Source organism: Lissotriton helveticus, chromosome 5_1 (genome assembly GCF_964261635.1).
Source record: "Lissotriton helveticus chromosome 5_1, aLisHel1.1, whole genome shotgun sequence".
NCBI lineage: Eukaryota > Metazoa > Chordata > Amphibia > Caudata > Salamandridae > Lissotriton > Lissotriton helveticus.
The window spans coordinates 422,213,850-422,222,046 of NC_136065.1; the positions used below are offsets into that span (position 1 = coordinate 422,213,850).

The 8,197-nt window shown below is 43.8% G+C and overlaps 1 pseudogene; it reads right to left on the reverse strand.

Annotated features, from left to right (window-relative positions):
- Positions 1–648: 648 nt before the first annotated feature.
- On the reverse strand, positions 649–1,048 carry LOC144753192 (ubiquitin-conjugating enzyme E2 variant 2 pseudogene; annotated as a pseudogene).
- Positions 1,049–8,197: the final 7,149 nt, after the last annotated feature.

Consider the following 8,197-nt stretch of genomic DNA (forward strand, 5'->3'; position numbering starts at 1 on the left):
CTGCCACTGGACCGTTAATGCATGTACTGTGCAGTCTACGCTGTGCAGACACAGGGGTGCATGCACACAGGGGGCACAACATGTGCTCCCTTGCATGCACCACTATGCACAGGGGCAAGAGGGGGCTCTGTAGGACCCCCTTTGTTGCCTCACCGCCAGCACCTTTATGGCATGAGAACCGCCATGAGATCGTTGGTGGAGAGGAAACTTGTAATATGCTTGCCGTTGCCGCAGCTGTACCACCGGTATATTGCGTCCTCAAGACCGATGCCAAGGATCATGGATCTCTAGCGGTGGTCCCATGGGTTCCTACTGCCATTCTTAAGATACAGCGGTCAGACCACTGGTGCAGCAGTCCCTGACTGCCACCGTGAGGTCCTATGGACCTCCAAACTCGTAATTAGGCCCTAAGCTCCTTGGTTATGAAGAAAAACAACTGCTGCACTTGTTCTCCATTTCATTTTGTGCCTAAAAAACAGAATGGACATATTCATATTGGTTTACCATTAAGGGATATTTTTACAACATGCAGCCCACACACTTATGACCCCATCAACCAAAATTCCTATAAATATGCGGGTGCTCTGCAATGTGAAGTTTAATGATGACATCAATATGAGAAGAAGGTTGTTGTTGTTACAGCAAAAATTAATTGCTGTAAGTTTATTTTTCCAGAGGTTGTGGAAGCTTCATGTTTTCTTTGCCCATAATTATACACTGCAGCTATTGAAGTGCAAAAAGATTTGTGCCAGTTTGCTAAAACTGGTATGCTTCGGGAATCTACCATTCCATTTGAATTGTTTATTCCATTCATACTCATTTTTGTTACAAATCAAACTCTTGGTGGTGCCTCTGGATATTTAGGTCCACATTCTATTTTCAACCTGTATATTCATTTTTCACAATTCCTTTGTGCCTTCGACCTTGTTATTGTCATATATTCATCCTCTTCAAGGCCCCAGCAAGCAGTACTATCGCCTACTCCTTTCTGGCCTTCTTCAAGTTCTTCCATTAAGTGAAAATTACAAGGAACATTTACTCCTGCCATGTGCATCCACCTGTGGTTATAAGCCATTTGTTGCACATCACCCCCTCTCCATCGAACACAGGGCCTGCTCTAGGGACGGACCTGCTACACTGGTTTGTAGGATATCTCAAATCAGCTGTCTCAGGGAAGATGAGCGCGCCAATGTTTGGTACCTTTCCAGGGCATCAGGCCATCAGGTATACGCTGCATCCCACCTCCGCAGAGTTCCCCACACCCTATTTGTCCGTTAATACCATTTATCCCCCCCCCTTATTGGTAATGCTGGGAATATGGGGAGAAATAACCATGAATAGATCTTTGCTTCTCCTATGTAACACAGTGCTACTGTTGGCTGGGCAAGATATTGTTCACCATTGGGTAGGGCAAACGTCCCGCTGGAGAAAACATAGGAGTCTACCATGGGCTGGTGCTGTCAGGCTGAAGATCTTATATGTAAAGCCTGGGGATGACCCCTTAAAATTCCAAAGATATGGGATCCCTGGCAGGGTGTGGAAAATGACGAATACACAGACACTTGGCCCAAGGCGCCGGTAGTGGGGCGTGTATCAGACACAAATGGGAGATTGTATAGATGGATAACCTGCAGAACGAAATGCTGAGTGTATAGAAGATAGGGGCCTGGAATCGTAACAGGATGTCAAGCCATGCTAGAGCAGTTGGTGATTTTATAAAGTACAGTTTGGCTTGTAAGCAACAAACCAAAGGTTTGAAGGTGTGGTATAATATTTTGGCATATTTTTATAGGACAAAAAGCTCACTAACACAAATTTTTAAAAACGTAGGGTCATACTATCATTACTACTTTTTCCTGCTAAAGTGGCGATAATTTTATTGCCCTATTAGCAAGCTGTCGCTAACAGCAGTTCCAGCGATTTTCCAGCGATATTCATGCTGTAAGCCGCTATCGCCGGATATTTTATCGCATTTGATATAAACGTTGCTAATAGAATGTTATCTCTGCGTTAAAAACCGGCGATAGACAAAATGTCGCTAAGCTTATTTATCGATAAATATCGCTAGTTGTGGATAATATGCCCCTTACATTCGTTTAAAAGGTACATATTTAAGAACCTGACCATCTTATTCCTCTACAAACCAAGCAAATTAGCAAAATATTTTACACAAAAAACTTAAACTACCTAATCAAAAAACAACAAAACCACTCTAAAAGATAGTTAATTAAACATACTTAACAACACAATAAATTATACCAACTTGCAGCACAAAAACTAATACTGCTAAATAATTAATTAATACTACTATGTACAACTACGCTCACAAAATTATATATCAAAAGTATATCCCAAAATATATATATTTTTTTCTGATATGATATTTGTGTTTCACAATATTTTTGAAATATTTTTGTGAAATACTATACAAGAGGGCCCAGCAAATTCCAATAACGGTGCAAACTCCACTTTGCATCCAAATGAGGATTTGTACAGGACCGGTAATTGCACTCTCCATTGGTGTATGCCCACACAAAATGTGCCATGTATAAAACCTGGTGCAAATAGGGCAGGCAAGCTGCACAAATTCAGAGTTTGTATACTTGGGAATTAATGGAACCACATATCATAGAACAGCTTCCCAAGTGACAAAAGTCAGAAAAATGTGATAATTACATACCCAGTAAATGTCACACATGCGCTCCCCACTGCACTGCAATGAAGGAGATCATGGCTCTGGAGGGTTTGCCTAAGGGCTCTTCAGACTCCTCGCAAATAACTGGCTGAACAGCGTCTATCCCTGAAAAAACTCAACCTTAGCCTCATCAAAGTATGCGAGTCATGAACCATCCTGGAACTTAAAATTGCTACACTGGGTTTAGATCTGGGTGTACTTGTAGAAGACCAGCGGAGACTGCGAGATAGGGTCCAAAAATGCACATCCACCCTCCAGACCTCACAGCGTTTTCATGCAGCTTGCAGAATGCATATAACTCCTGAAGCATCAAGCCGAGGATGTCGAGGGCAGAACCTGCCAGATCTGATTGGTGGACCTCCCTGAAGACATAGAGGAAGCTGATGCCACCACCTTTTTGGAATCCTGGCTGTGGAGGCTGGTGGACCTGGCTGAGATCTTGATAATGCATGTGGTAAAAAGAGTGCATCGCATGCCGACCAGGTGTACTCCATCGAGTGTGGCACCTCGAACAAAGGTGGCCAGGCTGCTGAATTTCTGCGACTCTGACTTTATTCTCCATAAGACCAAGGGCCAGATGTATGACCCTTATATTTTGTGAGTCGTAATTTGCATCTAAATACGACTGCAATTTACTACAGTGTCTCAGACACTGCTAGTGGTTCCTAATGGTGTCGCAAATTGCCTGCCTCATTAATATTCATGAGGCAGGTGATATTTGCGACCTCATTAGGAATGGCTAGCAGTCCCAGGGATGGTAGCCTGCTGGGGTCAGCAGACCACAATGTCTGTGAATGCTTTTTTAATAAAGCATTTTTTTTTAAACGCATCACGTTATCTTTAAAGGAAAATGGGATGCATTTAAAAAAAAAAGAAACATTTCAGGTTAATTTTTTCAGGGCAAGCAATATTTTCGCACTCATTCACACAGAAGAAGGGGTCCACTGGGCACCTCTTCCCGTTTGCGAAAGGCTTACCACCAACTTGAAGTAGGTGGTAAACTGTGAGTGCTTTGCCAACGCAAATGCGGTCGCAAAACAATGGTACAATACCATTTGGATTTGCTATTAGGAAGAGATGCCCTTGGCACACCCCTTTCTAATAGTGAGTTGCAAACTCTATTTTACGTGTCGGTAATTGGTTACTGACTCGCAAAATAGGCTTTGCACATGGGCGAGACCAATTTTGCTGTCGCAAACAGGCCGATGTCCTGTTTGCAACCACAAAAAACAGTAATGCATCTGGCCCCCAGTCACTAGACTCAATCACTGTTGAATCCTCTAGAGTCATTCTTTTCCCTGACTTCACCCTGGCTGTCGAAAGACTTATTCCTTAAGGGTGCAAAAAAGTTGTCCATAATCTTGCCCTTATATATGCACTGCTCTTCCCCTCAGATCAGGCTTCAAAGGGCCTGAACTCAGCCCTCTGGTCAGGGGTGACCCTTCGAACCACCTCGGCCACCTATTTATTTATCTATTGAGTTTTATATAGCACTAGCTAGACCCGGAGGTATCAGAGTGCCTAACATGAGGTAGAAACATTGTTTCAGAACATGGTTACAAAGTTACATTAGTTATTGGAGCATAGTTACAGGAATTACATGAGTACAAAACCATAGCATAGACATGAGGCAATAAATAGGCAGGGGGAGAGAAGATTAGGAAAGAGAGGGAAGGAATAGGGAAGGTAGATGCAGAATAATGGAGGGAAGAGGAGGGGGAGGGTGTGAGAGGCATAACGGAGAGACGAGGAAAAACAGTGTCCGACGTCCGGTTGGGTAGTGTCGTGTTTTGGCAGCTCCTGAGTTAGCGTTTAGCACAGCTACACGGTCTTTTCTGTTAACTTGACCAAAACGAACGGGGGCCATTTTGAATCCCTCTGACTTCCGTTTCAATGAACACGCTGCCTCGTGGTCAGTGTGCCCTTTTGTCCTTTCTCGATACCCATGGTCACTAGTCTGCTCGGCAACAGGCTATTTTTAGTACTGGTCAAGCGCACATGCGCATTTCGCACCAATTGGTCACTCTTCAGGAATGTTCATGCTAACTGACCAGTGCTGTTGAAACTCCTCCCACATGTTGGCTGTGTTCCAAAAATGACCTTATATGTACCTAAAATGTGTAACTTGTAACCGCCTATCTTTTTATTGCTATTAAACTATATAAAAGAGGTCGCGCACCGATGTTCGGTGTGCTACTTCTTACATTACCGAAGGGTGCTGTAGGAATGTATCACCACCCCATGGGGTCTTAATAAAATTGTCTTTTACCTTTTCCAGTGTCCGTGCCAACTTCTATACTAAGGTGTTCGAGAGTTTAGCAGAGTATGTAGGCCTGATTTGAACCCAACACCGCAATTGGCGACCCAGATGGGACTCATCGGCGACTCGGATGCCCGAAGGAAAGGTCGTGACGAAGGTTAGGAAACTCGCCATGGACGCGATCGCTGCCATTGAGTGACCCGAGTCTCGGCACCCACGGTGTGTTTTCCCTTCCTTCCGATCTGACCTTCCAGGTGGCGCCGGTCCTCGACTGAGATTCTGATCTTGGATTGTCGTGATGTGCCGTTTTGGCTGATTCGACCACAGAACTTGGCAGTTGGACTTTGGACGTTTGAAAAGAAAATTGGTAAGCTTTTGAGTGGTGAGGTAGTCTACTGACACTTACTGTGTTTTTTTTGAAACTTTGAATTTTGAATTTGAATCTGTTAGCTAACGTTTTGAATCTTTGAATTTTGAATTTGAATATGTGAAGTGCACCTCACATAGGCAGGCATGTAGGGATATTTCTCTGATTTATTTGATTTGAATAGTGCACCGTGTTAGGTGTCATTTTGTAGTATCGCGGTTTCGTGGTACTTTTTGAAACATGCCTGTTTTTAGCACACTCCGTAGGATGTGCTGTTCTGAAAATGGTACCAATTATCGATTAAGTGAAAAACAGCCGGCTCCCCCAGAGGGGACTCCAAATCGTGAAATGTATGTTAAATACGGTATTCCACCTATAATGTATAGCACATTATGGCATAAGTATACTAAGACTGATCGTGAATTACAGTGGCCACTATATGGGTCATTTGACCTTCGAAAGGTACAATATGTAGAGCAGTGCTTGTTTCAGCGAAGGTCTAGACAAGATATGTTTGATTGTGTGCGTACGTGGGAGAAAGAGGTGCGTGAACGAGCGAAGCGTGAGGAAGCCTTGGCGGAGAAAGTGCAGCGGAAGGCTGCACATGACAAAGCTTTACAGCTACAGGAGAAGGAATTACAGGAAAAGAAAGAGAGGGAGAGACGAGAACGTAATCTACAGGTTAATGGTCAATTCCCTATCAGGCGTCCTCTCTATCCAGTCCTTACTAATGAAACGGATGATTTTTCATTACTAGATCGTTGTCCGCCTCCGTACGTCGCACCTACGGCTCCGAACGAGGACTCGGACGAGGATAGTGATCGGACACAGCGTACCAGGTTATATACGGAACGAGCTACGGAATTGCGCTCGATTGCGCGAAAGCTAAATAGTAATACTGTTACTGTTTCTGATGTTACTAAACAAATGGAACAGTGGTCTGATAAGGAACGACTGTATTTTTTAGATCATTTTGGAGATGAAGTTGTTGAGCGATATAGAAAATATTCTCTCGAGTTAGAACCTAAGGAGATATCTAAGGCTCGTGAGAATTTTCGTAAAGGTCTTTTTGTTCTTTCAGATGCGGACGACTTCTTCAAGCGTTTGCTTGAACTGCGTAGTGAGACGACACGGCTACGGGAATTGGAAAAATCGAAGAATTTGTCTACGTCCGGAGCGACGGGGATATCCAAAGAATGCCCTATCTTTGAAACAGATAAGATCGCTGCGATTAATGTTAGACCTATGCGAGAAGCTGCGCCTTTATATGTCCCTCATAAAGGGGATGGCACAGATGATGATAAAAGCTCCAAAGACGCGAAAGGGTATTTTGTATATAATTGGGTTTATACGCCTTGGAATAGAGCAGATGTTATGGCGCTTAAGAATGCGTTACCTGATCCCCGTAAAAACCCTGCGGCTTTTTATGAAAATGTTGAAAGTGCAATTTCTTCATGTATCATGACGTTAGTTGATATTGATCTATTTTTCGGGTTGATATTGCCCCCTGATATGTGGAGAGTAATTCGTAGGTTTGATGACCAGACGACTCTCGGGGCCACTTGGAAAGATATTGTTCGGGCTGATTTAGATAGAGAACCAGCATGTAAACCGTGTCAATTAATATTAGACCTTCCAGGTGCCATACTAACAAAATTAAAGACTCTTGCTCCCGCTAAAAAGATTGATTGGACTATATTAGCCTCGTGTAAGCAGAAAGCGGATGAATCAGTTTCTGATTTTTTCTCTCGCTTCGAGGAAGCGTTCCATGATTACAGTGGTCAATCATTGACAGAAGATACTGGCAGGCATCTATTCGTTGATAAGTATGTAGCTAATCTCCTACCGGAGATTGCGAAACGATTAAAAGCGAGTGAAAGTTCATGGACCACAGCAACCCCTGCTTCTTTATTGACTATGGCTCAATATTATGAAAGACAGGAATTGGAGGCGAAAGAAAGTAGTGAAAAGAAGGCGAAGGAATTGAAGACGAAGGTAATGTTAGCTCAGGTTCAGGCTACGAGAGGGACTAATAGAGGAGGGCGAGGATCATATAGTAATGCTCCTCCCCCTCGTTCTGACATTTCTGTGAATCAATGTGCATACTGCAAACAGTTTGGGCATTGGATTGCAGACTGTCCGGTGTTTCGAGAGCAGCGTAATTTGAGGGGACGAGGAAGTGGGAGATCTAGGAATTATTATGGAGGGTCAAGAGGAGGTTATGGCACGAATGATCGAGGAGGTTATGGCATGAATGACCGTGGAGGATATGGAGCAAGGGGTCGTGGTCAGTCAGATTATAATACGTTTGATAACCGCAATCAATATCAGATAAATGAGGGTGATCCTGCTGAACCACGGGATGAGCATTACGCATAGGATTGCGTAGGATGGGGTGTGGAATCGGTTGAGGTACCAGTTGATCAGAGGGGTCCATACATAGAAGCACATGTTTTGGGTTCTACTGATCAATTTCTGGTCGATACAGGAGCTACTCGTAGCGCTTTGTCCAAACACTTGGTTCCAAGGGCTCCCCTGTCTGGCGAGGTAATTACAGCAATAGGGTTCGATGGAACACCTACTTCTAGCCCACTGTCTCAACCTGTTGCATTTCATGTTGATAAATTTGCTGCCCCTTGTCCCTTTTTGTTGTCCCCAAATACACCCGATAATATTATTGGACTCGATATGTTAAAACACTTTCGAGCTACTATTCGCTGTGCCCCAGAAGGAGTGCGAGTTGTGCTGAATGAGAATTACCCAGACTTTGAGCGAGTGTGTTTTCTCCATGAATCTGAAGTATTGGCCTCCTTACCAAATACGTTATGGGCCACTTCTGACACGGATGTGGGGCAGATGTTAATCCCTCCAGTAC